At 42.2% G+C, this 26898-nt stretch overlaps 1 protein-coding gene across 1 annotated transcript in view; it reads right to left on the reverse strand.

Annotated features, from left to right (window-relative positions):
* The window catches only part of ARHGAP32 (Rho GTPase activating protein 32), a 224743-nt gene that overhangs the window by 196230 nt on the left and 1615 nt on the right, over positions 1 to 26898 (reverse strand). The gene's annotated exons all lie outside the window — the stretch shown is intronic.

The following is a 26898-nucleotide window of genomic DNA, read 5'->3' on the forward strand; positions in this document are numbered from 1 at the left end:
AACCTAAAATATGGTTAGCTGCTTACATACAATAAAACCTTGCTAATTCTCACTAATTACTGGGAGAGCCAATGCATTATAGACCCAAAGAATAAGAGGGGAAAGGACACGATTTTCAAAACTAGCAGCCTAACTTTAGGCTTCCAAGACCACATTTAGGCTCCTAATTAAGCATCTTGACTTCCAACACCGCTGAAGCTGCTGGGTACCCGGAAGTGTTGAAAATCAGGATAGCTACTTATGTGCCTAAATATGGAAGAATTTTTTGAAATATTTAAAAAATCTGGGCCTAAGCAAACAAATATAATTAAAAAAAACAACCCGTGAATCAATAATAAAAGACACAATGAAAAGGCATCACAAAATTTACATCTGTGTTATTTTGTGGGAGGCAGAGGCTTTCAATTTATGTGGTGGTTTAACATTCATAGTCTTCTATCCATACCCATTCCAGACACTTAATTTTCCTACTCTGTCATCTAATGGCGTTTCAGTCCTGAAAAGAAAGAGTGAAATGTACATGTAATATTTTGCTCCACTCATGCGGATAAATGTGAGTTGTATCTGTGCCATTCAGTTCTCATCTTAGCCTCCCTCAAAAAATGTTAATGTTATTTAAGACCTAAGTTACCTTGTAAGTTCTCGATATATCACATAGCTTACACTGGAATAATTAAGAGCTTCCTGAGTATATACATATAGGAATTAAAAATCATTTTGTTTTAACTGAGCTGTTTTCCATAATGGTTTGCCAATTTTACATGATTTCTAATACCGTTAAATGATCTTTTATACCCCAGACAGATCAAAAGGTATGTTTGTGGGTGGGATTTCTATTTAATTTATATTTCAGTAAGATACAAATGTACAGCACTGAGGCACAAAGTTGTTCACCTGGGGAAGAATTTCACCTTTATGTGCTGTGATTATCTGAAATATCTCAGGGTCAAAAACATTTAACCCACAGACCTGGTGCTCAGAAAGTCCTCCATAAGGATGTTCATTGGTCCAGAAATATACATAGGAAACAGGGCTGTGACATTCATTTTGCTATTTGCAATAACTGTCCATACATTTTTAAATAGATTTTCTTCATATTTTAGTGCTAGATGCTAGAAAGACATTAAGGAGTTCCAGTGAGGTCAGGAAAAACTGGAATTATTTTTAGTGTTACCAGAGAACCAAATTCTCTTTCAACCTTACATTCCAGTTTTCTTCTCTTGTTCTCTTTACATTTAACAGATAAAAATAAAATTAAAACATGTACCTGTCTATATCATTCTGTGTATTACTGTTTCATATTAACCTTTTTATTCTCACTATAGGGAAGCCTGTTTATGTACCAAGCCATGGGCAAATGGGTTACTGCAGCTTTAATTATACCTGTGTGTATATTTTTGTCCCCTGTGATAGTTCTTGTATGCATTGCAATCTATCAAGAAGATAAATTCCCATCTTGGCTATTTAATAGAGATGGGTCCCTTTCTCAAAATCCAGATTGACTGGAAATATGCCATAATTCAGGAGGTGTGGCATCCACGGCTTTGGTGTAGCCCTAAGCCCTATCACTAGCTTTTAAAGCTTTAAAAATTATTTTTACTGCAGAAAAATCAATGAAGTGGCATAGACATACACAGCACCTTACAGCCCATTTAACATGTCCCTGCCCTGAGCAGCTTCCCATATAAATAAGGATGTAACAGAGTGATGGATGGCAATATACAATGCTAGGACTGGGGCTACAAGAGCAAAAGGTCACGAGAAGCCCAATTTTCCTCCTCACTTGCAGCAGGCAAAATTGGGAGTATCTCCACTGAAGGGCATGGAAAAAATATATGTTTAAGTGTGAGGAGAATCAGGCCTGAGTGGTGCTCATTGTTACATACAGAATTTGCTATATATCTATATAAGAGAGGTACAATGGTCCACAGGTTAGGGCACCAGCCTAGGACTTGAGAAACTTGGGTTCAGTTCCCTGCTCTGCTAGAGACTTCCTGTGTGACCTTGGACAAATCACTTAGCCTCTCTGTGCCTCAGGTTTCCATCTGTAAAATGGAGATAATAGCAATGCCCTACTTCAGAGGTGTTGTGAGGATAAACGCATTAAATACTGTGAGGCACTACAGTGATGAGGTCTACATAAGTACAAGCCAATGGGAGTGTTTCAATTTATTTGCATGGGTTTTAGGTTGGGCCCATAATGGGAGGGGGAGGGAACCAATTATGTCCAAGTCAGCAGAGAGGGCAAGGACAAAGCAATGATCCTTGGTATTGGCTGGGAGCAACTCATTAGTCACCATGGCAAGAGCAGTGGGGAGAGCACAGTGCAGAATGCAGAGGTCAGATACAGTATTTCCTGCTTCACATACAAAACTATAAAACGGGAGTGGTGTCCAAAACAATGGATGGCATAGAGATGGTAATGCGGGCACTTCAATTTACCTTCTCTCATAAGGCAAGAACAATGGGGACGCTGAGTGAAACCCATTCACCAATGTTGGGAGTAGATGGACCAGTGCTCTGCTCCGGAATGCCATTCTTACGTTCCTAAACATGTCCGCAGAGAGGTCTCTGACCAGAGCGGAACAGCTGCCAGAAGTTTAATAGAGAGTGTACACTGTGATTTACAAACATGGAAAAAGACATGGCCTTTGCCCCAAAAAGACCATTATAATTCAAGGTAACAGCACACTATATGGTATACGAAACTTGCAATGATCATATATGCATTTCAGAGGTACTCACCACTGAAACATATAGATGCCAAGACTCAGTTTCAGACAAATCTACACAATAACATTGGTGTTGCCATTACAGATCAGGTTAGGGGCCTACCCTTGCACAGTACCCTGCAGCTACCATTCGCCAACACCGGAAGCTTCAGAGAAAAGCAGGCAACCTCCATGAAGCACCTTGTCAAATTGTGCAGTACCATAAATGGGGATGTGGGAAAGGGGATCCTTCTTGTCCCCTTCAAGCAACCAATCTTCTCTGACCAGGGGGGATAAAATCTGATCGCCTCTGCAAACAAGTACTCCTGTTATTTTTGAGGATACAGACTAACACGGCTGCTACTCTGAAAGCTGAAAAATGATTACTCAGAAGTATCCACCATCCATTACTTGGTTTCTTTTTTAAATAAGAGGTCTATGCAAAAAAGGATAAGGACTTTAAGCAACAGGGGTGAAATCCCTGAGGGCTTACATAGGATTTAAGTAGTGTACGGGTTCTCTGCACAGAGTCAAATTCCACTCTAGTTGCATTAAGCACTGCCCTGAAAAGCGAAGGGTTACTGCAATTAAGAATGACGCCTCCTCCACCTTTGGGCACTATTGATTTAAACTGGAGCTGAGGACATTCAGCCCTTCTCATAATTGGGCTTTTGATAGCCTAAGCAATATTTTAAGACCATTGTCTCACAAAGAGTCTATGTATAAAACATCCAGTACACGTCGCCGAAAAACAAGTACAATATTTAATTCCTTAAATAAAGTGATCCCTGACCTATCTGCATTGATAGACAATTAATTTGGTCAATAGCATTAATAAAACACTTGAGGGTCTCATTGTGAATTCCAGTGTTAAGAAGACAGCCAATGCAATATATGTTATAGCGCTTTTACATAATACAATAACTAACTACAGCAATAAATGTGCCACTCCTGTGAGCATTTTTTAGGTACAGCCTGAAATATATTGCCTGCCTTGATTTCCACGGAAAAGAACTTTTGTGGGACGAAAAATAATTTTCCATCTCCCATTTGCAGTAGAAGCTGGTGCCATGTGAAACCAGGTAAGTGAAACTGACAGGAAAAGATGTGCTCAGAGCCAAATAACAGCAGTAGATAAAGATCACCCTGTGTCCGACTCAAAGCAGAGTAGGCAAAGCGCACAGCACAGAACACTTCAGAGCCAGCATTTATCTTTGGAAAACTCATCTTGCTCTCTCCCTTCCCAACTGAATTATGTCCAAATCACACTGGAAAAAGATCCATGCCTCTCTCTATCCCATCGGTGTTTATTCATTTAGATGGTCCACAATGAGATACAATTTTTTTTTCCCAGTGTTAAAAATCAAGGGTTTGCTGCAGAAAAGCAATCCAGTGGGCTCACAGAGAAATCTTAAATCAGGAAGCATTAGTGGGATGATGGTTCTCATCCATGTCAGAAGTCACTACTGGAAGTACTGCCAGAAAAAAAAGTTTGGTTGATGGAAGAAGAAAAATGGAGATAAATAATAACAACACATACTTACTGCAATTATATAACTGTGTGCCTCACAAATAAATGCAATTACTTTCCATCCCAAACATGCACACACTGAAGTTCCCATTATCAGTTTACATTTGTTTTGCTCTGAAACCTTTCATGGAAATCGTCACCCTAAATTATTTTTCTCTCCAAATATAAACAAAATCCACTACAAAGGAATTTGTCATCTTTTGTGCTCCTTGTCACAGTAATTTGTTTTTAAATATCATTTTGAAACAGCTGAATTATTTACATTTGAAAATTAGCTAGCGACCCGCTGCAGCTGCTACTTTTCATTTCTTATTTTTTATGCATCAGTGTCCTGTGGAAAACTAGTAACTGCATAATAAATCTGCTTATGCAAATTATTTACTCAATTCTCATGGCTAAACGTCAGTGCTGTTTCAATCTGCATTGGTCCAAAACAAGGTAAACAAGTTAGGGCCTGATCCAAAGCCCACTCTACTGACTTCTATGGGTTCTGAAGCAAGCCTTTCCATGGCAAGAGAGTGGTTTTAACTAGAGGCAATCGGGAATTTTCCAACAAACATTTTTCCATTAGGTCGAGGATGGAATTTCTGGTCAAAACCAGAGAGACCCTGCCTTACTGCCAATAGCCCAAGCAGTTGGGGCGCTTGGCTACTATGTGGACAGGCCAGGTGCAAGCCCCTGCTCTGCCTGCCTCTCTCTCTGGCCCACTGAATAGTTAATTATTTATATACAACGGGAGAGATTGAGGGAGCAACTACAACTTGGGGGTTAGGGAACTTCCCTCACATGGGATAAAGCAGGCAAAGGAAGGATTTGAACCTGAGGTCCCCCTATTCCAAGCAAGTGCCCTAACCCCTTAGTTGTTGGGCAGTTGGGAGGGAGAATGGAACGTGCATCTCTCCCCTGCCCCCCTCCCCCAACAATTTTTGAGGTCTCAGTTTCATCCTGATGCAGAACAAAAGCCAACACTGAAATTTTTCACAAAATGGAATTCTCGTTTTAACCAATAACATTTTTTAAGTTAAACCCAGAACTAAAATGTTCACATGGCATAAGACGTTGTTCATACACTCAAAACCCATGCATTCACCATAAACAACTAGGCCAATATTTTCAAACTTTGGGTGCCTTAAGTTAGGCACTTAAGGCCATATTTAGGCATAGAGATGCTTCTGAAAAGGTTAACCTATGTGATTTAGATGCCTAAGTCCCACTGGAAGTCAATGAGACTTAAACACTTAGGTGCACTGGAAAATGTTACTGCTAAATTCAGTGGGCACCGTGGCGTCACAGCACCTGTAATATTCACTTCCTGAGTTGCCTCATTTTCAGCACCCAGGTTTGAAATGTCTGGCCTTGATATCTGCAATCGTTATTTAGTGTAGCTGAAGTGAAATTTAAATGACACGAAACCTTTCAGGCATAAATAATTTAAATCCAACAAGTTCACAGCATACCAGAGCATGAAAGGATTCTCGCTCAAAACAAACCTGACTAGGTTTATCAGAAAACGTTCCTTTCAAGCACAGAAGACAAGACGCCCGATTTGCTAATGCAAGTAAAATTAGAGAACAGTCCGATAAAAGCGTTGCAGTATTTGTAACAGTTAACAAGGTGGCACAAAGGGAGTCAAAGCCTCCCCAGCATATGGGAGTGCCCAGCATGTACAGAAGCAGCTCCTCCATCTCCTTCCCTGCAGACCCTGGCACAGGCGCATGTTGCAGGTGTGGAGGGGCAGGGCAAGCGGAAAGGTTGGAGCACAAAGCACTCCAGGAATCCTCAGCTGCTGTATTGGTGCCTAGGGCAGATTGTCTCCAGGCTACTCTAGGCCACTCTGGGGCTTAGCAGAGAATCAGGGAGCCGTAACGGGTTTCCTGAGATTTGCTCAGCAGAGAATCAAGGAGCCGTAACAAGTTTCCTGAGATTTGCTCCTCCCACACTCCCACACTCTGCCGTGCACAGTGTAACCTCAAGGTGGAATTGTGACGTGTGTTCTTCAAAGAGAATTGTAAATATTACCTTTCAATGTTAGTCTACGTTGACAACCAAGTAACTGTGCCATCCTGTTATCAGAATATTTGTCCCCACTTTCCCTTTTACAGTCTGAACTTGCAGTGTCAAGTCTGAATCCTGCAAACTACACATATTCTTAGTCCCACTGAGTTCCATGGAGCTACTCCTACCTGTGCAGAGCTCACTGCAAGCCCTATGTACCACTTTGAGCTGATCCTCTGTGCAGGAATGAAGGTTACCCCCTACAGAATGGATACTAGGCAGCCACGTACAAGCTTCATAGAATCATAGAATATCAGGGTTGGAAGGGACCTCAGGAGGTCATCTAGTCCAACCCCTGCTCAAAGCAGGACCAATTCCCAACTAAATCATCCCAGCCAGGGCTTTGTCAAGCCTGACCTTAAAAACCTCTAAGGAAGGAGATTCCACCACCTCCCTAGGTAACCCATTCCAGTGCTTCACCACCCTCCTAGTGAAAAAGTTTTTCCTAATATCCAACCTAACCCTCCTCCACTGCAACTTGAGACCATAACTCCTTGTTCTGTCATCAGGTACCACTGAGAACAGTCTAGATCCATCCTCTTTGGAACCCCCTTTCAGGTAGTTGAAAGCAGCTATAAAATCCCCCCTCATTCTTCTCTTCTGCAGACTAAACAATCCCAGTTCCCTCAGCCTCTCCTCAGAAGTCATGTGCTCCAGCCCCCTAATAATTTATGTTGCCCTCCGCTGGACTCTTTCCAATTTTTCCACATCCTTCTTGTAGTGTGGGGCCCAAAACTGGACACAGTACTCCAGATGAGGCCTCACCAATGTCGACTAGAGGGGAATGATCACGTCCCTCGATCTGCTGGCAATGCCCCTACTTATAGAGCCCAAAATGCCGTTAGCCTTCTTGGCAACAAGGGCACACTGTTGACTCATATCCAGCTTATCGTCCACTGCAACCCCTAGGTCCTTTTCTTCCTCCCTCCCCAGTCAATATGTATCAAACCTGGTTTGGAGGGAGCTGACTGCCTCTATGGGTGTGAAGGGTGGTCCAGCTGCCGGGTTCTTTCAACCCTTGGCATCTTTGCTAAAAGTTAGAGCTAGTCAAAAATATCAATTGCTTTTGGTGGGGATTTTTGAAAGAATTTTCCCACTTAATTTCCTGCAAAATATTTTCATTTTTTAAAAAAAATAATTTTTTTTGCTTTTACCTTTTCATTAAAAACACGGATGAAGATGAAAAATTTCATTTGGGTCAAAAAGCCATTTTTCATCAAAAAAAAGGATTTTGATGAGAAAATTCTGCCCGGCTCTACTGAAAGGACTAAAAAGGGGGCCTGTCACTGTGGACCATGATGGGGTTTCTTTCTGAAGCAGACACTTGTCCACATAGAACTCAATGGCAACTCAGCAGCCTTCAGAAGGTAATAAATACAAACCAAAGCTGGCTTGGTACCAATGCCAGACGGAGCATTTACAGTGATTGCCACTTTTCATCTTCAAAAAATGTTCTACTAATATCCACTGATCCCTCAGAGGTAAAAGACTAGTACCATGAATCTCTCCCTGTTCTTCTCACTTGCTAGATACACAGATAGTGTGCCTGAGGTGCAATGAAGTTAGGACGATTGTTTGGCTCAGATTCTAACCTACTCCCTAGCCTTGAAACCACACAGCCTCCTTGAAAACAAAGTTCTTGTCACCCCTCCTTCAGATGATACCAAAACATCCTGATCACAATACATGAAATAAAATAAAAGCACCCCGTTAAAAATCCAATGTTTGCAACAACAAACTTGTTATGTATTTAGTAAAAAAAAGGGGGTTAACTCCAACAGAAATTGCTGGCCCAATCTTGCAGCTTTTACTTGCAAGCGCAGCACCCTTGAAGGTAAATGAGGGCTGCAGAATTGGGCCCTTTGTTTAAACTGGAAAGAGTATAGAAACTGGACAAAATTATTGCATACGTTACTGAAGTGTCTTGCATACAATAGCACCATTTGATGTGAATACAAGTATTTGGGAGTTCTCAGCTGACACTGTTTAAATTGCTGTATGTATGTGGTTTTAAGAGCAATTTTTGCATATGCAGTTAAATATCATAGTAGGCTCATTTTAATACTTTCAAAGTGACATTTTCAAGATTGCCTATGAGATTTGTACACCCAATTAAAATTAATAGGAAATTCAAATCCTTTAGGCAGGTTGAAATTCTCAGCTTGAAAACAAAATCTAATTTGTACATTATTCGATTAACAGCTTCCAAAAGGGGGGGAAATATGGATTTCCAACTTGAGTCTGTTTGCAAAACTTTATTGGATTTAGATGCTATTCATGGCCTGATCAGCAGAGTGCAGCAGTTGCACACTGAAGAATCACCTACGGCTATGCAGAACTGCTAACCAAGGGCTCTCTTCTGGTACAAGAGCATAATTGTGTAATCTTGTGCACCCTCACACAGAAAAGAATGGGGCCCCACACTGCAGTTAGAAAGGATTAAATACATTTCACATTCCAGATACAGCAAGTAGGGATTGAAGGTCCTGATATACGCTTTAATTACAGCAACTCATGCCACTCTATGCAGAGAAATAGCTGTGAGAACTTAGTGCAGGTCACAAAGGCGTTTTCAGAAATGAATAAAGGATTGTGAACTCTGTCAAATTGTTACCAAAAAAGGAGTTACTGTACAAAAAAAAAAAAATCAGTATTATTAAATCTTCTCCTTGTTCCTCACCCAATGCAGAGTTCTTTGATCCCCACTGCACAAAGGCATGAAAAGGTCTAGTTATGTCACTCTGAGAAGCCGCATGTTTTTTGTGTTTTTTAAAGCAGAGCAAGAAATTCTTGTCAGTTTAATTGGAGGATGTGTAGTCTCGCTGATTAAGACTGGCAATTTTGGGAGACGGGATCTGTTCTCAGCTCTGTCACAGAATTATTACATCATCTTGGGCAAGCCACGAAAATAGCATAGCTGAAGTCGACATACTAAGAGCTACTTACCGCAGTGTCTTCGCTGCGATAAATTGACTGCTGCCACTCCCCCGTCGACTCCGCCTACGCTTCTTGCTCCAGTAGAGTACTGGAGTCGACGGAAGAGCGCTCGGCGGTCGATTTAAATCGACCCCCGCTGGATCGATCACTCCTGAGGTAAGTGTAGACATGCCCTTAGAGACCCCACAAGGATGTTATAGGGTCAGAGTCATTGAAGTCTCTTGAAGTACTTTTGAGATTCTTGGATAGGGTGACCAGAGAGAGAGAGAGAGAGAGAGAGAGAGAGAGAGAGTGTGTGTGTGTGTAAAATAGACACCTATATATGACAAAGCCCCAAATATCAGGACTGTCTCTATAAAATCGGGACATCTGGGCACTCTATTCTTGGATGAAAGGCACTGGAGAAATGGAAATATTACTACACCTCTACCTCGATATAACACTGTCCTCGGGAGCCAAAAAATCTTACTGCGTTATATCAAACTTGCTTTGATCCACCGGAGTGTGCAGCCGCGCCCGCCTGGAGCACTGCTTTACCGCGTTATATCCGAATTCATGTTATATCGGGTCGCGTTATATCGAGGTAGAGGTGTATTTATTTGTGGACAGCTATCCCTACAATGGGACAACCCTTTTGTTCAAGAGAATAAAGAGAGCAATTCAGCTGCCTGTGCCTCTTCTAAAGCTCGTAATGGATGAGAGAAATATGATGGAAAAGAGCTAGTGAAAGAAGGGGCAGGGCCTGCTGTCAGTACAGTGCATCAACTCTGAACATTGTCAATTCCAGCACTCAGAAACCAAGATTAAAAAAAAAAGATTTTGATTTGTATTATTTTTGGAATTTAGAATGTTCAACTGCATTTTTCACATTCTTTGTCACTGTGGTTGAATTTTTTTAGCCAATAATCATTGCATGGTATAATTTACAGTGAATTATTCTCTTTCAAGGACTACACAGGATGCATTTTCCCATTCCTTGCATCTCCTCTCCAAAGATAGACTTTTAAATACTACCACGAGCAGGCAAATTTTAAGGGATGCTTCTGTCTTCAGAGTAGCAGTGGTATCTTGGAGGAGGAGCTGGGTCATCCATTTATCGGCCTCGTGTACCTCTACAGGTTATGAAAAACGTAGCTCACACTCACTCATGGTTATTCATCTCTCACTCTTCAGTTGGAGTTTGCAGTGTATATTGATCTGCCCTGCATATATGTCACTAAAAGCAAGGATCCAGCGCGCTGGGCCTAAGGATAGTATGTAATCCAAGTCCTGGAAACGGAGCCTGTCGTGCAGAGTGACACGTGCTGCAGCACCTCCGAACACACCCTGCACGGTATGTGAAATTCATCCTTGTACAGAGGGCCAGCATAAGACTTACACAAAATTTAAGTCCCACTTAGTGGGACTCAAATGGTGCATAGGCTTTCTGCTGGCCTTCTGCACGGGGGTGAATTTCATCTGTACTGTGGGGGTTCTTCCCAGCAAGAAGTCCCACACTTGCATTTCCGGTTTGTTTTTTTAAAGAGACACAACAGATGCACCAAGCCAAATGACTGGTTAGCTCCTAAGGACATGAGCATGATAACTACCTGGGAGCCTTAAGGTTGGATTTGACACTGCTCTGGAGAGGCTACAGTGAGAACCCCTTACCACCATTCACAAAGAAGAGCTCAACACAAGGAGCTGCATACAGTACACTGCCCTACTTAACAGTATATTGGCTAAGGAATGTACTTTAAGGAACAAAAACCTCACATACAATATGCGTGGGAAAGGCAGCCAGGGTTAAAGTCTTCTGTACAGCTTACAGAATGTATCTGAGAACAAACCACAGGGAACAGAACATCCAATGAACATCACGCCTTGATTTCAGTTACTTACTTGCTTAAAAAAAAAAAACAATCAACGCTGTTAAGAGGCACAATTTCTATAGTCTATTGATTTACTTCAGTTTAAATACAAAAGAACAAGGGAGGCTTTGGGTTGTTGTGCTGAAATACAATTTCTTTTACATGGAAAAAGAATTAAAATTACTGGGCTGAAGTCAGCTCAGAACAAGTAGGTGCAACTTTAGTGGATGTCCCTTGGCCATATTCAATGATGATGTAAATGACAATGAGTAAGATGGTCATAAATGGCGTGTCTCCAAACATTGTGATTTGGATACGGAGTAGGGGGAGAGAAGGGGCAGAAGCGGGGAAGGCAGAAGGAAAAGCAATTAATTTATACTCGACCCTGTCATATGCTTCTGCCACTGAGAGCAAAACTGGGCCCAGATTTTGACTTCCATGGGAGTTGCAGGCACTTTAAGTAAATTCTGAATGCACAACTGGTGTAAGATCCACTTCTTTTGCACACCTGAATGTCACAGCAATGTAAGTTATATACACACACCAATAACATGCCATTAACCATCCACAAGGTTCTGAACAGCAGAAGTTAAACTGACCAGAGTTTAATTAACTTAGCTTTCCCAAGCAGCAGTAAAATTAAGAGCAGCAACAGAGGCTGTAGTGGTGTCAGCAGAATCAGGAAGGCAACTAGCAACATTTTGTTCATTTGTTTGTTTAAATGAAATCTGGGATTCTCCAGAAACTGATGGCTTAGCCCTTTAATCCTCCAAGGAAATTCTCCTTCTCTCCTGCGGCTACTAGATGGGAAGAGTTTTAAATCATGGACCTTTTTGACCATGCATCTCCCGCATGTTTAGACTACAGCACCAAGAGGCTGAGGTAAAACCAGGCTAGCCCTAAAATGTACATAGCTGTAATACAGTATATCATATCCAGTTTCAGTAACCAATAGTACTCAGCTGACCTCATATAAACAAAAGGAAAAATGCTGTACGACAAACTAGAATTAATAGTTACAATTGTTCTCTAACTATGCCAAATAGTCCCTTTAGATGCTTTCAAGCAGAGCAGTAATTTCTTGTTTGCAGTTTAGGCCACATACCAGAACAAGAGGAAATGCAGAACCAAAAGTTCCCCTTCTCTCTAGCTCTCAGCTTGTTTGAAGCAGAATGATCAAGATAATTGTGAGGATGCATGGCCAGTTTGTAGTATGAGTGTCTGAGAGAGATGACTGTATTGGGATAGGACAAAATCTTAGGACCAAATCTGTTCTGAGGTACATTGATATAATATTAGAGTAACTCCATTTAAACCACTGGAGTTACTCCAGATTTGCCCTGGCATAATTTTAAGTAAAATTTGACTCATACGCCCTAACTCTGATCTCACTTATACCAGTGTAAACCAGATTTAACTCTTCTCCTGATACACCAATACAAGATCAGAATGAGGTCTTTAGGCTGAGATTTTCAGAAGTGCTCAGCACTTTGAAATTAGTGGGATTTTTACCATTGAGTCCAACAGCAGCAGCATTAGGCAAACATCAAGCCCTTTCGAAAATCCCACACTTTATATATGAAGGCAAATGGTTTGATTTCCACTTGGGAAGTGACCAAGTGGAAAGCCAAAAGTAAAGGTAAAGGGGCAGGGCTGGAATTTTAAGGGAATCCTGAGCATACCATGAGATGGGCCCCCCTGCGGCCACACACACAGAGTCCTCTGGTGGGCAATATTGCTAGGCTCCCCTAGAGCATGGGTTCTTGAGAGTTAGCACTCCACTCAGATGCAAGGGGCAGTTCACACCTCACCAAGTTATTATTTCAGAACACCTCCGGACACGTAGTGCCTATGCCTTAATCCAGACCTGGGTAAAGGAACTAAATGAGACACATCTTGGTCTGTAGGGTGACTCTGATCAAGCAGCTTAAAAACCCTGATGAATGGAAAAGCCTGGCAGCACGGTCCATGCCAACTGTGTTACTAAAACTCTATGACCAACACAAAGAAATTAGGGCTATTACATGAAAGTTATCCCCGGGATTGTGCTCAAAATCCTCCACAACTACATTATCTGTACAGGTTTCAGAGTAGCAGCCGTGTTAGTCTGTATCCGCAAAAATAACAGGAGTACTTGTGGCACCTTAGAGACTAACAAATTTATTAGAGCATAAGCTTTCGTGGGCTACAACCCACTTCTTCGGATGTGGGTTGTAGCCCACGAAAGCTTATGCTCTAATAAATTTGTTAGTCTCTAAGGTGCCACAAGTACTCCTGTTATTATCTGTACAAACACCTACCAAGACAGCTTACCCACTTTACAATATGTACCACAATGACTGGCAAAAACCTAGCAAGGGAGTGTTAAACTGAATGTACTGGACAACAGTTCAAACTAAAGATCTGCATAACTTTCAGTGGCTAATTAATTGCTTTACAATTGACCGTTGTTGAATCATGCCAGAGAATGAATTCTTCCCACTAAGAGTGGTTTATTGATTTTTATTTTTTATTTATTTATTTTTTGGGTAAATGCTGCAAACGTATTAACAGTGATTCAGAAACTGCTCTCAGCCTCTTTCTGCACTCTCTGGATGTATTTCAAGTGCTAAATAGAATATTCAAGCTTGAAGCCATTACAAAATACTGAACTTCCCTACCACAGTTGAATTGCAATTAAGATCCATCCCTAGGTTTGGAAAATAAAGAAGAGAAAGTTAAACATCAGCTTTTCATGATTTGTCAAAGGACGTTGATTTTTAAAAAGGTTCCTTATAAAGAAGTCAATTTCTTCAACTCCCACATAGATTTTTTTTTTTTCTTCCAAGCAATCTAGTGCTGGTGAAAACTGATTGACAGCCCTAGAAATCTAGAGTCTTACCTAGCAAGGAAGCACAGCTTCTTAGACAATTGCAGCATTTCCCACACTGCAGCATTACAAGGTGCCTAAAGAGGGACCATCTCCAAAGGTGAGAAGATAGTTCATTCTCCAATGTTAATCCCTTCCTTTGCACCTTGAATCATGACAGATGTGTCCCAACTCAGGTGGTATTATCTGTTGCTGTTGTTGTCACCAGTAAGAAACTGGGCTGAGACACAGAGAGAAACCATAAGATGCTCAATATACAACAGAGACCTATGAAAGGAACTGTATTTTAATGCAAAGATTCTAACACACAAACATCATAAAGACAAGGTGGTTGAGGTAGTATCTTTTACTGGACCAATTTTTGTTGGTGAGAGTTGGTCCAATAAAAGATATTATGTCACCCATCTTGTCTCTCTAATACTCTGGACTGACATGGCTACAACTACACTGCATACACAACCATCATGAAATTCAGAGCTGCAGTTCCCACACTAATCATAACTTGGCCCTCCTTGCCAAATTACAGTTAATATGGAAATTATGCATGCCGTTTAGTAGAGCAGTATATGTACAGTACCATATGCATAGGCACATTTTGCATAATGCATATTAAAACACTTTTATGCCTTTGTACACAATGTGGCAGAGGATTATAGATGTGCTGTGGCAACCTTAGCTTTGAATTATAAGAGTGCATTCAAAATTTCAGCTGCAGTACCATCATTTGTTTATTTATTTGCCTCTTTAAAACTAAAAGGGAAGAGTTGCCGGTGCTGTTATGCAAACACATGACCCAACTATCTCACACAGCAAGAGACTGCATTTACTGCAGTGCACAGTTGTTCATTCCATTCCAAGACAGACACTGGTGCACCATGGGCTTATGTAGCAGATGTCCATGAAGGCAAAAGACCTTGAATGGCCAGCCTAAACCCAGCTTTGCTTATTTCTAGGTGCAAAGATCCACACAAATGACAAAAGATAGGTGATCAGCACATTAGCAATAAGACAGATGAGAAAGAGAAAACATCTGAAAAAGAAAAACATTTCTGGCAGAACTTTAATAGACATTGTTACCTTTAAACCTTTAAATGTAACTGCTACATTCCCTAATCACAGAAGCCTTCCTTTATGCCCTCCCTTTCAAAGCATTTCACATTAACAGCCATCTCCAAGACAAATTCTTCTCAACAACAATCCTGCCAGTGTCAGCAGGACAAACCTTAAGTTAACAAACTACTTCCAGGCTGAATGGAAATTCCTTAGCTCTGGGCTTGAAAGCAATCTGAGAGCATGTATGAAGGCAGGCAGCTCCTCTGGGTACACATGTTGGAAAAATCTGAGTGCATTCAAACAATATGATGTGTAGGGTAAATCCTGAACTCTTCACTACCCTGCATACCACAACATACTAAGGATGCAAGGGAATCCTGGATGACTGGTAAGTTTTCCTCTTGGTGTCAAATTGCACTGCAAGATGGGTTTGCTCTCTTTTCAGTGTGTATAAAGAACAAACAATATTAGTTCTCCAGCTCTGCAAATTAAAATGAAATGATTGTTATAAATTAATGCCTACTGCCCAAGATACAGTTTCCATTCTGGGATAATTGAATCCTTTTAATTGGCAAACTCCAGTGGAAGCCAATGTGCCAATTAAGTGATTGTTCCAATTATCAGAGACTCCCAGGGATGCTCCATGCTGGGCGAAAGTCATTTTTATTTCATGGGCTGTTTTAAAACTAAGCAAAGTACTATGCACAGAGAAATAAAGCCTTTTCAAAAGCGCAGAGAAGGGAAAGTACATATTTTCAAACCTGTGGGGCAGCGCACACACACCCCTCTGTGGTACTAAAGCCCCAAGACCCCCCCTCCCTGCAGCTGAAGCCCAGAGTCCTGCCTCCTCACAGGGCAGAAGCCCCTAGCTCAACTATCCCATCACCCTGCCTCAAGCAGAAGCCCCGAGCTCCCCCTCCCAGCCCAGCAGCTGAAGCCTGTAGCCCCAAGTACACCCTCGCAACCCTGCTGGACCCTGGAGTTTTTATACATATTTGGGGAGTGGGGGGGGATGAGAGATGTGGGAGGCTCTGGAAAATTCTCTATGAGAATTTTTGCCCTGCTGACACCTATTGCAAATGAAGCTAGATGAGGCTGACTGAACCCACAGTTGCTCCTTACCCCTTTTCCGGCCAGTGTAGAGTTTGTATACCCCACCGCACCAGTATATTACATACACATGTCCTTTCTCTATTCTAGATGAAAGTCTTATTGGACAAAAGCGCCGGAGTGATCCCCTTTTAGTGGCTAGCCCCCGGGATAGCACTACAGAGACCCTAACCTCAACCTGCATGTGAAATATCCACTAAGAAATGGGTTATCTTTATTTTGAGAACAAGGCTCTCAAAGTTTACTTACATCATTTGCTTTCAAAAACATCTGATAATACTAACAAATTGTTCTAATGCTCTAAACACACAGCCAAAACAAACAACAACATCCCCACTGACAAAATCCAACACACAGAAACTCTTTCATCCTCGTAGGGTTGCCAACTTTCTAATCCCACAAAACCAAACACCCTAGCCCTGCCCCTTCTCTGAGGCCCCACCCCCTTCCCCAAGGCCCTGCCCCCCCCGCTCACTACATTCCCCCTCCCTCAGTGGCTCACTCTCCCCCACCCTCACTCATTTTCACTGGGCTGGGGCAGGGGGCTGGGGTACGGGAGTGGGTGAGGGCTCTAACTGGGGGTGCGGGCTCTGGCGTGGGGCCAGAAATGAGGGGTTATGGGTGCAGAAGGGGGCTCCAGGCTGGGGCAGGGGATTGGGGTGCAGGAGGGGGTGAGGGCTCCGGATGGGGGTGCGGGCTCTGGGGTGGAGCTGGGGAAGAGGGATTTGGGGTGTAGGAGGGAGCTCCAGGCTGGGGGCTGGGGCAGGAGTTTGTGGTGCAGGAGGAAGTGAGGGCTTCATCTGGGGGTGCAGGCTCTGGGGATGAGGGGTTTGCGGTGCAGGAGGGGGCTCTGGGTTTGAGGTGCTCAGGGTTGGGGCAGGGGGTTGGGGCGTGGGGTTACCTCCGGCGGCTCCCAGTCAGCAGTGCAGCGGTGGGCTAAGGCAGGTTTCCTGCCTGTCCTGGCACCGCGGACCGCGCTGCGCCTCAGAAGCAGCCATCAGGTCCAGCTCCTAGGCGGAGGTGTGGCTGGCAGCTCTGAGCGTGCTGCGCTCGCCTGCAGGCACTTCCTCTCCCCCCAGCTCCCAGCCAATGGGAGTGTGGAGCCGGTGCTCAGGCAGTGCGCAGAGCCTCGTGGTCCCCCTGCCTAGGAGCTGGACCTGATGGCCACTTCCAGGGCACAGCGCGGTGCCAGCCAGGACAGGTAGGGACTAGCCTGCCTGAGCACTGCAGCAACGCCGACGGGACTTTTAAGAGCCGGTCGGCGGTGCTGACAGGAGCCACTAGGGTCCCTTTTCGACTGGGTGTTCTGGTCGAAAACCAGACACCTGGTCACCCTATTGCTACGTTTCATTCAGCTGGGCTCTCATATTTACCCGGCAGGACTTCAAACTCATTGTGGAGTGACCATGAAAGGCTGCAAACCAGCCAAACCTGCAACCCAAAACATTTACCTTTCTATTCAAACATGAAGATTGACAACTGCTTTTTGAGATCTATAGTAGAACCTCAGAGTTATGAACACCTCCAGAATGGAGGTTGTTTGCAACCCTAAATTGTTCGTATCTCTGAACAAAACATTATGGTTGTTTTTTTTTTCAAAAGTTTGCTAGGGAGGGATACTGGGAGGGGAGGGATAGCTCAGTGGTTTGAGCACTGGCCTGCTAAACCCAGGGTTGTGAGTTCAATCCTTGAGGGGGCCACTTAGGGATCTGGGGCAAAAACAGTACTTGGTCCTGCTAGTGAAGGCAGGGGGCTAGACTCGATGACCTTTCAAGGTTCCTTCCAGTTCTAGGAGATAGGATATCTCCATTAATTTATTTTATTTTTATAACATTGACTTAAAACAGCTTTGAAACTTTACTATGCAGAAGAAAATTGCTGCTTTCCCTTTTTATTAGTAGTTTACGTTTAACACAGTACTGTACTGTATAAGATTTTTTTTTTTTTTTTTTTTTGCTGCTGCCTGATTGCATACTTCAGGTTCCAAATGAGGTGTGTGGTTGACTGGTCAGTTTGTAACTCTTATGTTTGTAACTCTTTGATTCTACTGTATTTTGAAAGATAGAGGAAACAATTTCCAATGAAAGCTGGTGCAAGTATCTGGGGTGCTCCAAATTAACTTATATTTATGGTGAAAGGTGCCTTAAAAATAGACAGTTCCTGCCCTTTTTGGTGTTCACAGCATCTCAAGCCACCACCTCTTCGCAATCTACAAACACTTACAGAGACCATTAGTTATTTATTATGCATTAGTCCAGCGCTTTGAAAACATAAAGCACTCTATAAGTGGTTATTATTACTTTCTAGCAGGGAAGGGGGGGATGGGAAACCACTGTGGTCATCTTAGTGTAAAGAACTATGTGAATTATTCCAAGAGAAAAGAATGCATGCACAAACGCAAACAGCACAGTCCAACACACTAATGGGTGAGCACTGCAGACCCATTTTGACAGCACCTTCCAAGCCCTTGGTATTGCTGCTAGGGTCAGCATTTGCTTACCTGGGCAGAATGCATAATTTGCTTACAATGACAAAGTCCTGTATATATCTGTGCCAGCTATTTACCTCTGGGAAGCAGTGGGGGGGAGGGGGGAAATCAGTACTTCTCCCAAAGAACAGCCATCCATTAGCACCTCCATTATCTGTGGGCTAAATTAAGAAACAGCAAAACCTATTGTTTGTGAGCTCTGAGGATACTAACCAAAAATAAATCTTAATTTATGAAAGTATGAGCTTCTCATGCATAAAATAAGGAACCAGCTATTGGAGGAGTCAGCAAACCGAATGGCTGATAGAAATGCAGTGAAAGAACCATAGAAACGAAGGGTTGGAAGCGACCCCAAGAGGTCATATAGTCCACCCCCTGCCCCCGCCCCCATGCAGAGGCAGGACCAAGTAAACCTAGAAGACCATCCCTGATAGGTGTTTGTCTAACCTGTTCTTAAAACCTTCCAATGATAGGGATTCCAAAACCTCCCTTAGTAATCTGATCCAGTGTTTAACTATCCTTATAGGTAGAGCGTTTTTCTTAATATCAAACCTAAATGTCCCTTGCTGCAAAGGAAGCTGATTACTTCTTGTCCTACCCTCAGTGGACATGGAGAGCAATCAATCACTGTCCTTTTTAGCATATTTGAAGACATACCAGGTCTCCCCACAGTCATCACTTTTCTAGACTAAACATGCCCAATTCTTTCAACCTTTCCTCCTAAGACATGTTTTCGAAAAAAAGAAAGAGCAAATGGGGAAATCCCAGGCTTAATATTACCTGAACACTAAAGTCTAAACAGATGACAAATCTACAGTTCAGGACATCTAAATCAAACACCCTGAAAACATTAACCCCTCTCTCTCTATACTTCTATCATTAAGATGATATTGGGGAGGATCGTTGGAAAAGGGAATTTATACACCGAACAGAGTAAATATGAGTAACTGAAACTGCTTCTACCTGTCTACAATTTATTCAGGTGATCATCAGATTGAAATTACATCATGAATACAAATCAAAGACTTCACACTTCAGCTTCAGTTGCCTCCTATGTCTGTTCCAGGTTGCATCACACCTGGCAGTGCAATAAAGCGGGAAATGTTAGAGCCAAATTTTCATCTTCAACCTTTTCAAACACTATTTGTTACAGACACTTGAATCTGTGGCTGTCCAGGAGGACAGGTTCTAACGATTGAATCGGTGGTGAATGCAGTAAGGGTCGTAATGGTTTTAAGAGAAAATGCTTGAGGCTCCGATCCTGCAAGTTGTTCCAGGTGGGTGGACTCCTGTTCCCCTATGTGGAGCCTACGTGGTGTGCTCAAGGGAACAATGAAACCCAACCCACTGATGTAATTAGTAAAGTTAACTTTTAATTTTCTAATTGAGCCAACTCCACCTCTGGAAAAACACGACAACAAAAACTTCAACCACATCCATTTCCTTAGGCTCAGGACTTGTGACTTGGGCCCCTGGAAACGTCCTGCGAGCAGCTGAAAGCATACAGTGCCTTTTCTGAATTTCACCCCTGGAGGCCCAACATTTTCGACCCAATTCTCCTGAGTTTTTAGCTGCAGGACACACATTGTGACAAGATTATTGGCTGCCTGGCCTGAAGTCACTCTCTTTCTCCACCTTCCCACAATTGACATCCGTATGCTCCTTCCTTTGCTGCAAGGTATGTGCTCTTGAAGCTCTCCTGCAGGGATAAGAAGTAGAGGAAATGGAGAGCATCTGGAGTGTTTTTCAGGGGAAGGTGCTTACTCAAGAATCAGTGCGGGGGAGAGACTGGAGGGGGGTGGGGGGTGTTCTTGGTGACATTAGGCAGACAATCCCTACAGAATTTACAGGCTATTTCTACAGGATTTTTAATCATTTCTTGTAGCATCACAGTGGCCTGAACTCACAACTACTTGCTAATTCATATTTCCATTCAAATGGCTAATCATTCAGTTTCATCATTAGAAAATGATAGTTATTCCCTATCTCAGAGAGCTGTACATACAAAAGAGACACTAGAACAACAAAAGAGTCAGAATCAACATTTTCTTCACCTGTCTTATTACCTCAAGCCCTGACATCAACTGACAAGCTTTTATTGACTTTAATCAACAGGATCATGTCTCTAGGCTGCTAAAAATAATTTTATATAAACTCTTCACTGTTTATGGTTCCCGTTTATACTTTTTTTTAAAAAACGATTCCCTTCATATCTCTCCTTACAAACACAATTCTTAAATAGAAAATAAAACAAAACAAAAAAATTCCAACACCTAGATAGCGCCTCAAAGAAGTTACAAACTGGGAAACAGAATGGATTTAAAAATAGATCTACTGATAGAAGAAACAGTGAATTAACAACATGCAAGATAAATTTCACTACTCAATCATTTGCCAGCTGTTGGATCCCCTCCATTGCCTACTTAGGCCCCAATCCAAAGCACTTAAGCCCATGTATAACTAAGCACACGAATAGTCCCATGGAAGTCAATAGGACTACCTGATGTGAGTAAATTTATTCATGTGCATAAGAGTTTACAGAATTAGTTCCTTAGATTGTAGGTTTTCAGTGCAAGGGCTTATCTGCACCTTTGTCTGAAGAGCCCACTGTGCTTTTAGTCTCTGTATAAAACTAGAATAATTTTTAATTTCACTCAGCTTGTACAACGAAAAAAAAAAAGCTGGGCTTTTCACCAGTTTCATGTTTTGATTCTCATGCCCAATGCTGCAATGTTTGCAAAGGTTGGAGGGAGGTGTTTAAGTACAAAGGCAACTTTTTTATTTTTATTTATTTTTAATTTTGAGAAATCAGGCTTTACGACACTTTTCTTTTTAAAACAGGTCAGTCTGCCTCCACCATATCCAGGAAGCAATCGCCTTTTCTAAAGCCTAATGCAAACATATTCTACAATCTTACTGAACCAAATGCTGCTCTTCTTGACACACTGTGCAACCCTGCTGAAATCAATGATGTTACAGACATGTGACGGAGGGAAGAATTTAACCCATTTTGTTTTCTTAAATGTGAATTTTATTTAAAAAAGTACAAATCTGCAGCTTACCCACTAAGACAAGATTTGGTTTTAGTTTTGGGGAGTAGTCATAATCAGATGCTGGATTTTTTGTGAAGAGTCTAAGAAAGGCCTCAGTTTTAATGCTTAGAAAATCGGTTCTTCTGCGTCTTCACTCCTAGCAAGAAATAACTCATGTTTGGGTTGGGGGAGAGACAAGGAGGACTCCAACAATGTCACATGGCCACTCAGGGAGTTCACCCATGTTGTGTAACGTTGGACGAAGAGCATTTCATGAGAGTATTCCACTAACAGATATTGGACGTACAGATAATCTGTCATCTGTCACTTCCACACACTGAGAAAAACACAACTGGAGGCTGACCTATGATATGAACAGTCACCATCACTCACAGTGCAACAAAATTTGTCATGCCAGTTCAGCCATCACGCCAAACAAGACAGACGCGGCTCACTGCATCGCACTGACGGCTGGGGACCCATTAGTGACAAATAGGCCTTTCAGAGAGATAAAGTCAAACCATATAAAAATGTTTCTATGACCATTGCTATACTGGAAGAAATGCCATTGAAATACAAAACAATGATTTCAAGTGAAACTTCCCAGCAAACACCAGGAAATGGGCACTGACATCTTTATTAGTAGGAAAATATATAGTTCTTTCAGAAAGGCTGAATGAATCAAACAGCTTAAAATGGGGAAAATAACTTTGCACCTATGCAAAACTGAGGTACACACACTAAAATTCAGTTCACATTAATACAGTTGTGACATTACTCTCTTTACTAACGTACATTAATCCTAAACCTTTCCTGTGTTAAAAAACAAAACAAAACAAAAAACAGAAGTTAAAAACATGGAACAGCAGACCCATATATTTGCAGTCTGCAATGGTGGTTGTATTCTCTCACCCAGAAGGAATCCTCTAGTCTGGGGACTGACTGTTAGACCAGCCATGTCCCACAAAAGCTACAGCAGCAGATGAAAATTTCAGGGGTTTGGTGCACAAAATGCTTTCCCTAAGCCCTTCCCACGCTCTTTATGTTTCTGTGTCACATTAAAATTGCTCTTTGCAGGAGCTTTGCTATGAGCTGAAGGACCCTGGACTGCTGATGTAGGTTTTTGTTAGCAGGCCTCACTTTCTCTCCTGTCCTGCTCCCTCCTTCCCATCCGCACTAGTGCAACTGGAACACCAGGCCTATTTTACTCAACAAAGAGCATTTCTATTGATTTCAGTGGGCACTGGCTGGGACCCATGGAGACCGCCTGATCTTATAACCTGCTTTGACTCGGAGATGGGGGTGTCCAGCACCTTTGAAGAGCCGCCTCAGTATGTCAAACGATCTGGCCTCAGATGCTATGACATGGTCTATACTCTCCCTAATAGCTGATGCTTGTGGAAGTATTAAGACAGCCACTTGACAGATTTCACAGGTTTCTAATCACTGCTTCAGTAAAGGGCCTGATAGGATTTTCATTCCAGCTCAGATGTCTAATTTTATATAGCAAAGATCATAATGTAATCTGAATGGTGAGTAGGGGCCTGATTTTTATTTCACACCTGAAGTAAGTCATGTGTAATTCCACTGAAGTTATCAAAGTGATGCGAGATCAGAATCAGGCTGGTGTCTTATCAAGGCAGCTCAGAACAGTATGTGGAAGATGCAAGTTAATATGCACTCAATATTTATGTTAACAGATCTAGCATAGGTAGGAATCCCAGGTGTATTAAGAATGACCAAACTATTGCAACATCAAGCATATAAATTAGATGAGAGATGATATCGCGAATCTAGGGAAAATTCACCTGTCCCAATAAGGAATTAGTGTCTGAACTTTCATACAGACATCCAGAATTTCTACATTATATGGTAAGGCTAAAAGCTCCATGCTAAAGACTGCTGCAATATGATGGCCAGCCCTTATGGTCTAATGAGTAGGTAATGCACTCAGAGCTGGAAGGATTCAGTTGCTAGACAAAGAGAGGATGTGATCACCTCAATCAGATTCATTGAGTTAGCAGTGAGGGAATTGTCAGGTAGTGAGTAACGGTACATTCCAGGCAGGCAGCAGCGTGCCATTAAAAATCGGCTCGTGTGCCATCTTTGGCACGCGTGCCATAGGTTGCCGACCCCTGGTCTAGTGCTATTGGTTCATGAAAATCAACCTCTCCTACTTATCATAAAGCCACCTCAGGACAAATAATCCCTGCTGGTTTCTATTTCCAGACCGTATGGGTACTTGAGTGCACTGCAAATTTAGGCAAAATGCAACCTACCGGATGGGGAAATAAACGGGTTTTGCAGAGCATGGCTTCCAAGAATGCAAGAGTGATATTATCATCTGGATGCTAGACATTAATGCAGCCTTGCAAAATGGTAATGAAAGTTTACCAACTCAGGTGCAAAAATCTTCTCAACAATCCTGTCACAGGATGAGGATAATGAAAAACAAAATCCTAATGATATTTTACTCACCTAGCAAATAAAAATTAACTGCTTAAGGCGAAGTGCTTTGCAAAGGAAGTCAGTATCGTTATCCCCGTTTTATAAGTGGGGAAACTAAGGCACAGAGAGATGACATAAAAGACCGGCTTTGTCTGATCCATATTAAAATTAAATGTGTCTAGTCTTCAAGCCTTTGCAACATGTATCAAGAGGACAGAACACCCACTGTATGCTGAGGAAAAAATCACCCCAACATTTAAAATGCATAGATGCTACCTAAACACAGATTACTAGACAGTCAAGCTGTAAGGACTATCCATGAGTAAAACTGAGGCCAAGACAACAACCATGATGCAAATAACAGGGTATCAAGCTCGAAAAAGTGAATCTTTTAGTCCACTGTAAATCAGTGATAGGAAAAAAAAACAGTCACAAAAGTATGCCAGCAGGCTTGCTTTGCTTCCTACACGTGGAGATTTTCTGCCCAAATCTCCCCTCCCCCCCGAAAAAACAACCTTTCCATCTCAATGAATGGAACATTATACAACTCTTTGGCGTTATTAATCTTACCATACAGATAACTTGGCCTCAAGCAAAAGCCTCTGAAAATGTGCTGCTTGCCATCCTCCAGAAGTCACCCTGTTATGACACCCCAGGAATATCATAAACATTCAAGACGACAAGTATGCTACAGTATCAAAGGCACGGATTGAACACAGTAATTGTAATGGGTCAACGTAATCTCTGGTTGAAACTCAACTGAAGTCAACAGAATTCAACAACCATCAAATTTAGCCCAAATAAATACATGCATATTTAAAGCTTCTATAGCACCTTCTACATCACAAAGCACTTTACAAATACCTAAGGGTGGACATACTCTGAAAAGTAACTAAATGCATGAGGTTGCATTTATCACCCATCAATGATTTAGAGAATAAATCTGCTCAATTTATTAGTAAAAATAACTGAAGCAAAGGCAGTGTGTTTTTCTAGGATTCTGAAATTCAAATTGTGTGTGTGCGCATGTGCATACATGTGTGTTTTCTGGCTTGTGATTCATTCAGCAGGAGTAAAAGCTTTGTAGGCCAAACACCTGTGCATCGCAAGTGAAGACCCACCAATGCTGAATGAACTGGTGATCTGCAGTCCTGAGACACATCTAGAGGTTACAGGCAATGGGTCGTCCAACCTGTGATATACACAAGACTACCACGCTCTCGGGTCTTAGGAAGCACTCAGAAGCATGGTGCTAGCTAAGGACACAAGCATGTACTGCTTGCTGAACAAGATGGATTGGGAGCAGACCTTGTTCTCATGCATGCAGTATCAAAGGTGTACCTATGCATCTACCTGCTAAGTTACAGTGAAGAAGCAGTATGAGGTACAGACAAGAAAAAGAGACACACAGAGGAAGAACAATCCAGGAGGGAATGATTGGAGACAGGTAGAATTAACAAAGGATGGATGAGAGGTAAAGAGTCACAAACAGACAAAACGATATAGGGAAACAATAGGGGGCACAAACACTGGTGAACCCAAAACATTTTTGTTTTTGCTTGAAAATAAACTTTGGAACAAAATATCATCATATTAAGTGTGCATGGTGCTCTCTTTGTTTGTTTCCCCATCTGTAAAATGAAGATACAACCCCACTATGAGGCAGATGGTAACTCATTGTCTACATACACTTGCTATCTGCACATTTTCTGAACGTTATATAAAAGAACAGTCAACGCAAAAATTTAACACCGCCAGATATCAAATCACCTTTCATGCTTTAGTGATCCATGTAGGTATACCTTCTTCCAATTCTTCTAGCAAATATGATTTTGAATTCAAAATGTCCTGCTTGATTATTCTGTCTGTCTGATTCTTATATGGCTTCATAAAGCAGCACTGCGTTTCACCTGAATGGAGTCTCAACAAGGCTTGTTGGCTCTGAAACTAAGTGATGTTGAAAAGCATGCTTTCTCACTGTCGGGCACAGAATGAATCCAGGTATCCAATGTCCTTGCTTTAAAGGTCATTTGGAAAGGTGTTGTGGTATAAATACTGCTGCCTATGTGACAGGGTTATAACTTATGGATGGGACAATTCCATTGTTACTCAGATCTTCTGTAGGGAGTCTGATCACTTTACCTTGCCACAAAGACAGACCAAGAAAACCTCAAGAAATCTTTTCAAGTGACAAAAGGTCCTAGTTTTTAAGAAGAGCCAACTGGATTTGGAGTCCTGACCTTCATTGGGTTGTTGGCCTGGAACATATAATGGATATATCTGCAAGACCTCCACAGAAGTAACTGAAAGCATGTTTCCAATGCAGTGTTACCAGTCAAAGTATTCACCCCTCCCTGTCAGTGGATTAAGATTCCTTACATGGAGAAATACCCTGAAAGGTCATTGTTTGAATGTCCTGGTCACTGAAATACTGGAAAAGCCAAGGACACCCACCCCAGTATGGCGGGGGAGGAGTTAATACACTTCTAAGCCCACTCTTCATTTCAAAGTGTGGGATTTACATACACACTCCCTCTGCAATAATGCAAATTCCCCCCAGCCCCTAGACAGCATGGCATGCTATCTCAGCAGGGACAACTAGAAGCTCTAATAGCATTAGATATGTACTGTTGGTAGAGCTTATTAGATGTCAGAACTGCTGCTATCATCTACTGCAGGGGTAGGCAACCTATGGCACGCGTGCCAAAGGCGGCACTCAAGTTGATTTTCAGTGGCACTCACACTGCCCGGGTCCTGGCCACCGGTCCGGGGGGCTCTGCATTTTAATTTAATTTTAAATGAAGCTTCTTAAAC

This window comes from Emys orbicularis, chromosome 15 (assembly GCF_028017835.1).
Source record: "Emys orbicularis isolate rEmyOrb1 chromosome 15, rEmyOrb1.hap1, whole genome shotgun sequence".
In the NCBI taxonomy this organism is placed as follows: domain Eukaryota; kingdom Metazoa; phylum Chordata; order Testudines; family Emydidae; genus Emys; species Emys orbicularis.